The sequence below is a fragment of the Bos grunniens genome, chromosome X (genome assembly GCF_055505025.1).
Source record: "Bos grunniens cultivar Pamir isolate PY7600 chromosome X, Bosgru_T2T1.0, whole genome shotgun sequence".
Lineage (NCBI taxonomy): Eukaryota > Metazoa > Chordata > Mammalia > Artiodactyla > Bovidae > Bos > Bos grunniens.
The window spans coordinates 126,687,159-126,695,627 of NC_141194.1; positions in this window are offsets into that span (position 1 = coordinate 126,687,159).

The following is an 8,469-nucleotide window of genomic DNA, read 5'->3' on the forward strand; positions in this document are numbered from 1 at the left end:
CCAACCACCAGCCAGAGGCTGAGGGAACCCAGTCTGTGAGTTCCAGTCTTCTGGTACACATAGCACACAGCGATAGTTACGTGTACAGAGCATGCACAATAGTCAATTTTTCAGGACCTGTTGTTGGAAAAATTCAATACTGGTTAGCCTAGGGACTTGTGAAGAAAGTGGAGCCAGACCTAATTGTCAAGACCAGCCAGAAAAGTAGTACATCTCTATTTAGGGAGGTAGGAGTACTGGCAGAGGCAGCAATTCTCTCCTATCCTCTGTGCCATCACTAAAGTTGGTGCTGAAATGCATTCCCTGGGTCTCTAGATACAGGAACTAACAGTAGGGGTAGGGTCACTCCAGGGCATTGCTGATTTGCTCCATAGTAGAGACAACCTACTCCTCTCACTGGTCAGTAGCATCTTTTTCCAGTCTATTTGTGTTCCTCTGTTCACTGTGGGTGCTGCTGTAACAAACAGATTGAGTTTATTAGATGGTTCTCATTTAAAATTAATCTAAGTTTGACCTTCTCAGCATCAAAGTTCTGGTCTTTATTCTTCTAAGCACCAAAGTTCTGGTCTTTATTATTATGATTTACTAAAAAAAAAAAAAAAAAGCCTTATCTTACTTGAGATAAATGCTCTAAGTGGTGTTATCAGAATGTCTTCCATCTCCCTGGTATTGATTAGCCAGTATGTAGCAGGGCTCTGGTAACTGGATCTGAGGACTTGTTTTTGCATTTTTAATCCTCTCAGCTTTGAATGTGTTCAGTTACTACTCAGTTCGTGGTTTGGGAGGAAATATAATTAAGACAGTTAGCTAGCTATTCAATTTAAAAACACACAACCCATGTGATGTGTCATCATCTTATAATCAGTAATCCCATGTGGGGAAAACTATTTCCACTCCTTGCATGTAAAAAATAATTTAACCTTTGATGTTAAAACACGTGGCATAACACAGAAAGCATCTGCAATGAATGAAAGATACTTTCAATAAAACATAATTTACACACAAAAAAGAAAGCCTCACCATAGTAGGAAGCAGCAGGAAGATGGACTGGACAGGAGTGTACAATAGGAGGACTCCTCTGGTGGCTTTGAGGAAGCTCACAGGTTGCTCAGTGGTAAAGAATCTGCCTATTGTGTAGGAGATGCAGGTTCGATCCCTGGGTGAAGAAGATCCCTTGGAGGAGGAAATGGCAACTCACTCCAGTGTTCTTGCCTGGGGAATCCCATGGACAGAGGAGCCTTGGGTCTACAGTCCATGGGGTCACAAAGGGTTGGACAAGACTGACTGAATGTGAATGGCTCAGGTGCCTTTGTCCCTGGGGTGAGGATGTAGATCTAAATATTATTTATTTCATGAATTTTTTGTGGGGGGAGGTCCCAAGGCAGCAGAGGAATAGGCCAGGGAGACCACTTTATTCCCCCCAAATTCATCAAAAGATCATTTGAATGTTGAGCAACTTCTACAAAACAACTTCTGAATGCTGGTGGAGGACACCAGGCACCCAGAAAGGCAGCCCAATCTTTTCAAAAGGAGGTAGGACAAAATATAAAAGACAAAAACAGAAACAAAGGATTTAGGAACAGAGACCCATCCTGGGGAGGGAGGGGTGAAGAAGGAGAAGTTTACACACAACAGAAAACCCTCTCATGGGCACGTCAGTGGGGAGCTTTGGGATCTCAGAGGGTAACATAACTGAAAAAAAAACACCCATAGAATACGTGCCTAACCACGAATATTTGTGGAGAAGCAGCTCAGAAGTTCACATCTGGCAGCAGTGAGTGGGGCCTGGGCAGGGAAGCATGGGCTGATTCATCGGTCCTTAGGGTAAGGACCAGACTTGAATGCCCTGAGGACAATCTGAGGGAGTTAATGCGACATAACAACCCAAACCTTGGGATTGCGAATGAGACAAGAAAAAAAAAAAAAAGGACCTTTCCTACGAAAGGCTCTAATGCCATATGGTGACCCCTGGCATGCTCAGAGAACAAAGGGTTGTGCCCTAGAGAACAAGGAGAACAAGCCCGTTGCTGTTTAGGGCCTTCCCTCCCCAGAGCCAGAGAGGCAGCTGTGTGACAGCCAGAGCCAGAGGGCAAGGGGCTGCTGCCCTCTTGGCCCCAGAGACTGCAGCTTCCACCAAACTGTGAGCAGGCTCCCAGTTGCTAACCGTGTCTTCCTGGAATCCTGGGCAGTTCACATCTGCCAGAAGTGTCACGGCCTGAGATCAGCTCCCCAGAGGAGTCACACAGCACACCTGGAACTGTACCCTCACCTGGGAAACCAAGCAGCCAGACCGGGGAAGTGCATAAAACTCATGGCCCACCGGGTGCTCGCCAAGCACCCAGTCTCCTGAGTGGGTTGGACCAGGGAAGGGCACAAAACTCACAGCCCTTCTGGGTCTGTGGCCTTGTGGAGCACCTGAGAACCTGAATGGCTTAGACCTGGGAAGTGAATAAAACACAGGGCCCACTTGGGACAATTCCCTTGCAGAGCACCCTGGAGCCTGAGCAGCGTGGACCCAGGAAGGACACGCCGCCTTGGGCTGTGGCAAACCCAGTGTGGTCCATCCACTGCAAGCACTCCCCACACATGCCAGTGGTATTTGTTTGCAGTGCCCCTCCCTCCCCACAACACAACTAAACAAGTGAGCCTAAATAAGGGGCCACTTCGCCCCCTTGTATCAGGGCAGAAATTAGACATGGAAGAGACTTGCAAACAGAGGAAGCCAAAATAAACAAAGGGGGAACCACTCTGGAAGTGACAGGTGCAACAGATTAAAACCCTGCAGTTAATGCCGAGACTGTGCACTTGAGAGGCACCTATAGACCTTTTGAGAACAAGTACAAGCCAGAATAAGGGATTATCTGACACTGAACTGACCCCACACTGGCCACAACAGCTCTAGAGAAATACCTAGATATATTTTTACTATTATCATGTTTAGAGTTTTAAAAATTTTGATTCTTTATTACTCCTTTAACTTTCATTTTATAGCCTATAACCTTTCTTTAAAAAAAGCCCTATTTTTAAAGACAATCTCTTCAACAAGTGGTGCTGGGAAAACTGGTCAACCACTTGTAATAGAATGAAACTAGAACACTTTCTAACACCATACACAAAAATAAACTCAAAATGGATTAAAGATTCAAATGCAGGACTAGAAACTATAACATTCCTAGAGGAGAACATATTCAAAGCACTCCCTTACATAAATCACAGTAGGATCCTCTATGACACACCTCCCAGAGTAATGGAAATAAAAGCAAAAATAAACAAATGGGACCTAATTAAACTTAAAAGCTTCTGTACAATAAAGGAAACTATAAGCAAGGTGAAAAGACAGCCTTCAAAATGGCAGAAAATAATAGCAAATGAAGCAACTGACAAAGAATTAATCTCAAAAATATACAAGCAACTCCTGCAGCTCAGTTCCAGAAAAATAAACGACCCAATCAAAAAGTGGGCCAAAGAACTAAATAGACATTTCTCCAAAGAAGACATACAGATGGCTAACAAACACATGAAAAGATGCTCAACATCATTCATTATCAGAGAAATGCAAATCAAACCACAATGAGGTACCATTTCACGCCAGTCAGAATGGCTGCTATCCAAAAGTCTACAAGCAATAAATGCTGGAGAGGATGTGGAGAAAAGGGAACCCTCTTACACTGTTGGTGGGAATGCAAACTAGTACAGCCACTATGGAGAACAGTGTGGAGATTCCTTAAAATAGAAATAGAACTGCCATACGACCCAGCAATCCCACTGCTGGGCGAAACCAGAATTGAAAGAGACACGTGTACCCCCAATGTTCATCGCAGCACTGTTTATAATAGCCAGGACATGGAAGCAACCTAGATGTCCATCAGCAGACGAATGGATAAGAAAGCTGTGGTACATATACACAATGGAGTATTACTCAGCCATTAAAATGAATACATTTGAATCAGTTCTAATGAGGTGGATGAAACTGGAGCCTATTATACAGAGTGAAGTAAGCCAGAAAGAAAAACACCAATACAGTATACTAACACATATATACGGAATTTAGAGAGATGGTAACAATAACCTTGTATGTGAGACAGCAAAAGAGACACAAATGTATAGAACAGTCTTTTGGACTCTGTGGGAGAGGGCGAGGGTGGGAAGATTTGGGAGAATGGCATTGAAACATGTATAATATCATATGTGAAACAAATCGCCAGTCCAGGTTCAATGCATGATACAGGATGCTCTGGGCTGGTGCACTGGGATGACCCAGAGGGATGGTACGGGGAGGGATGTGGGAGGGGTGTTCAGGATGGGGAACACGTGTACACCTGTGGCGGATTCATGTTGATGTATGGCAAAATCAATACAATGTTGTAAAGTAATTAGCCTTTAATTAAAATAAATAAATTTATATTAAAAAACCCCTATTTTAAAAATCAATTCCATATATATTTTTCAATTTTTGTGATTGACTTTGTTTCATATTTTTTATATTGTGTTTTTGAGAGTCTAACTTCTAGGTTTTTAAACTTTGCTTTTTGATATTTGTTATCAATTTTGTACCTTTAAGAATCTAATCTTCAGTATCCATTTTCACTTAGGGATATGATTACTGGCTTGATTGCTCTCTCCACTTTTGACTCTCCCTTTTCTCCTCATGATCACTTCTATCTCCCTCCTCCCTCATCTCTTCTCTATATAACTCTGTGAATCTCTCTGGGTATTCCTGGCTGTGGAGAGTTGTTTCACCATTAACCTAGGGGTTTTATCTTCTGTGCTGTATGGATAGAGAAGTCTGGAGGCTACTGTAAGAGGAGGACCAAAACCCAGAGGCAGGAGGCCCAACTCCAGAACTTTAGAACATCAGAGAACTCCTGACTCCAGGGAACATTAATAAACAAGAGCTCACCCAAAAGTCTCCATACCTACACTGCAACCAAGCCCCACTCAAGAGCCAACAAGTTCCAGTGCAAGACACACCAGGTTAATTCTCCAGCAGAACAGGAACGCGACCCTGAACATTAATCGATGCCCTGCCCAATACATACCAAACCCATAGATACCCCCAAACTCACTACTGGACACTTCATTGCATTCCAGAGAGAAGAGATCCAACTCCACCCACCTGAACTACAGCAAAATGCTCTGAAGTTGTTGTGTTGGCAAGGCCTTCAGGCACAGGGACAGTCATCCTTCACAGACAGTTTTGATAAGAGCAAGAGGAGAAAGAGGAGAGGGGTTTCGCCACAGGAAGGGGGTGGGAAGAATAGATGTCAATGTTAGGCTAGAGCCTCATAGAACTTAAAAACGGAGTGGAGCACTGCCATCTTCTGGTTGATAAATTCTACATCAGAAAGCAGTTGGAGTGTTGTGTTTCTAAGTCTTTAAGTCAAAGAGTCAGTCTTCCGTGCACAACCAGTTTTTATAAGGGCAAGAAAAGAAAGAGAAGAGAGGTTTTGGGTCACAGGAAGGGACTGGGGGAAGTAGATGTCAATAGTTGCTTGTACAGCCCCATGCAACTAAAAAACCTAGTGATATTTCACCATCTGCTTGCAGATTACTTTGAAGTACATCACAAAGACATGGGTTATTTTGGTGCTATGGCCTGCAGTGGCATGAAATGTCACCTCTGCACAGCCAGTTTTGATAAAGACAAGAGAGGAAAACAAAGACATGTCTTGGGGCATAGGAAGACAGTGAGAGGGAGTAGATGTCAATAAGAATTTGTAGAGCCTCCTATAACTTGCAAACCTGGTGGAGCAGCCCCATATGCTGTTGCATTTCTTGGTATACATCAGAGAACCATGGGGGTGTTTTGTTGTCAAGGCCTTCAGCGACATAGACCACTGTGTACACAGCCAGTTTTCAGAAGGGCAAGAGAAGACCGATAAGAGAGTTCTTTGTGCAGAGGAAGGTTGTGGGTAGATGAGATGTCAATGTGAGGTTATAGAACATCGTATCACTGGAAAACATAGTGGAGCAGGGCCGTCTACTGGTGGATTCCTTGAAAGACAGCAGAAATCCCTAGGAAGATGTGTTTTCAAGGCATTCAGCGGCAGGGACAATCATCTATGAACAGTCAGTTTTGATACGGACAAGAAAAGAAAAAGAAGAGAGATCTTGGGGGCACAGGAAGGGAGTGGTAGGGATATATGTCAATGTGATGCTTTAGAGCCTCATATAACTCGAGAACTTAGTGGAGCTGTGCCATTTGCTGGTGGATGCCTCGAGCTATATAAGAAAGCCTGGTCGGTGTTGTGTTCCAAAGCATTCAGTGACCGGGTCTGACTCCCCTGCACAGACAGTTTTGATAAGGGCTAGAGAAGAAATAAAAGAGAGATCTTGGGCACAGGAAGGGAGTGGGTAGAAGATGTCAATGTGAGGCTGTACAGCCTCATATTATTAGAAAACCTAAGAAACACAAGCTGGAATCAAGATTGCTGGGAGAAATATCAATAACCTCAGATATGCAGATGACACCATCCTTATAGCAGAAAGTGAAGAGGAACTCAAAAGCCTCTTGATGAAAGTGAAAGAGGAGAGTGAAAAAGTTGGCTTAAAGCTCAACATTCAGAAAACGAAGATCATGGCATCCGGCCCCATCACTTCATGGGAAATAGATGGGGAAACAGTGTCAGACTTTATTTTTGGGGGCTCCAAAATCACTGCAGATGGTGACTGCAGCCATGAAATTAAAAGACGCTTACTCCTTGGAAGGAAAGTTATGTCCAACCTAGATAGCATATTCAAAAGCAGAGACATTACTTTGCCAACAAAGGTCCGGCTAGTCAAGGCTATGGTTTTTCCTGTGGTCATGTATGGATGTGAGAGTTGGACTGTGAAGAAGGCTGAGCGCCGAAGAATTGATGCTTTTGAACTGTGGTGTTAGAGAAGACTCTTGAGAGTCCTTGGACTGCAAGGAGATCCAACCAGTCCATTCTGAAGGAGATCAGCCCTGGGATTTCTTTGGAAGGAATGATGCTAAAGCAGAAACTCCAGTACTTTGGCCACCTGATGCGAAGAGTTGACTCATTGGAAAAGACTCTGATGCTGGGAGGGATTGGGGGCAGGAGGAGAAGGGGACGACAGAGGATGAGATGGCTGGATGGCATCACTGACTCGATGGACGTGAGTCTCAGTGAACTCCGGGAGTTGGTGATGGACAGGGAGGCCTGGCGTGCTGCGATTCATGGGGTCGCAAAGAGTCGGACATGACTGAGTGACTGAACTGAACTGAGGTGACTGAATGGAACAATACTATGTATGGGTGGTTTCCTTGAAGTCTATCAGAAAGTCCAGGGAGAGATGTTTTGCCTAGGCCTCCAGCGACATGGACAGTCACCCAACCACAGCTAGATTTGTTATGTGCAAGGAAGAAAGAGAAGAGTAGTCTTGGGTCGCAGAAAGAGATTGACGGGGAGTAGATGTCAATGTGAGGCTGTAGAGCTGCATATAACTCGAGAACCTAGAGTAGCAGCATCATCTGCTGGTACCTTGAACTACACCACAAGGACAAGAGTATTGTGTTGCTAAGGCATTCAGCGACAAGGACAGTCATCTGTGCACAGCCAGTTTTGATAGAAGCAAGGGAAGAAAGAGAACAGAGGTCTTGGTGCACAGAAGGGAGTGGATGGGGTAGATGTCAGTGTGAGGTGGTTGGTTGAGCCTCCTATGACCCCAAAGCTTAGTTGACCAGTGCAGTCTGCTGGTGGATTTCTCAAACTACAGCAGAAAATCTTGTGGTTGCTGTGTTACCAAGACCTTCAGCCACTGGGACAGCCATCCAGCACGGACAGTTTTGATAAGCACAAGAGAAGAAAGGGAAGATACATGTTGGGCACAGGAAAGAAGTGGGAGAAAAGAAAAGAGAAGAAAGTTAAGTTGCTCAGTCGTGTCTGACTCTTTGCAACCCCATGGACTGTAGCCTACCAGGCTCCTCCATCCATGGAATTTTCCAGGCAAGAATACTGGAGTGGGTTGCCATTTCCTTCTCCAGGGCATCTTCCCGACCCAGGTTTGAGCCTATCAGCGGAAAACCTAGTAGAGCAGCGCCATCTATGGGTAGATTCTTTGAACTACAGTAGCAAGCCCCGAGTGAGATGTGTCGCCAAGGCCTTCATTCACATAGACAGTCATCAAAGCACAGCCAGTTTTGTTAAAGGGAAGAGAGGAAAGAGAAGAGAGGTCTTGGCACACAGGAAGTGAGTGAGGGGAGTAGATGTCGATGTGAGTCCGTAGAGCCTTGTATAACTCAAAACTCTAGGGGAGCAGCACCATGTGCTGGTGGACTCCTTGAAGTACATCAGAAGGACATGGGTATACTGTTTTGCTAAGTACTTCACCGACAGGAACAGTCACCTTTAAACGCCTTATGTTAAGGGCAAGAGAAAAGAGGTCTTTGGGTACAAGAAGGGAGTGTGTAGACTAGATGTCAATGTGAGGATGTAGGGCATCATATAACTGGAAAACCTGTGGACC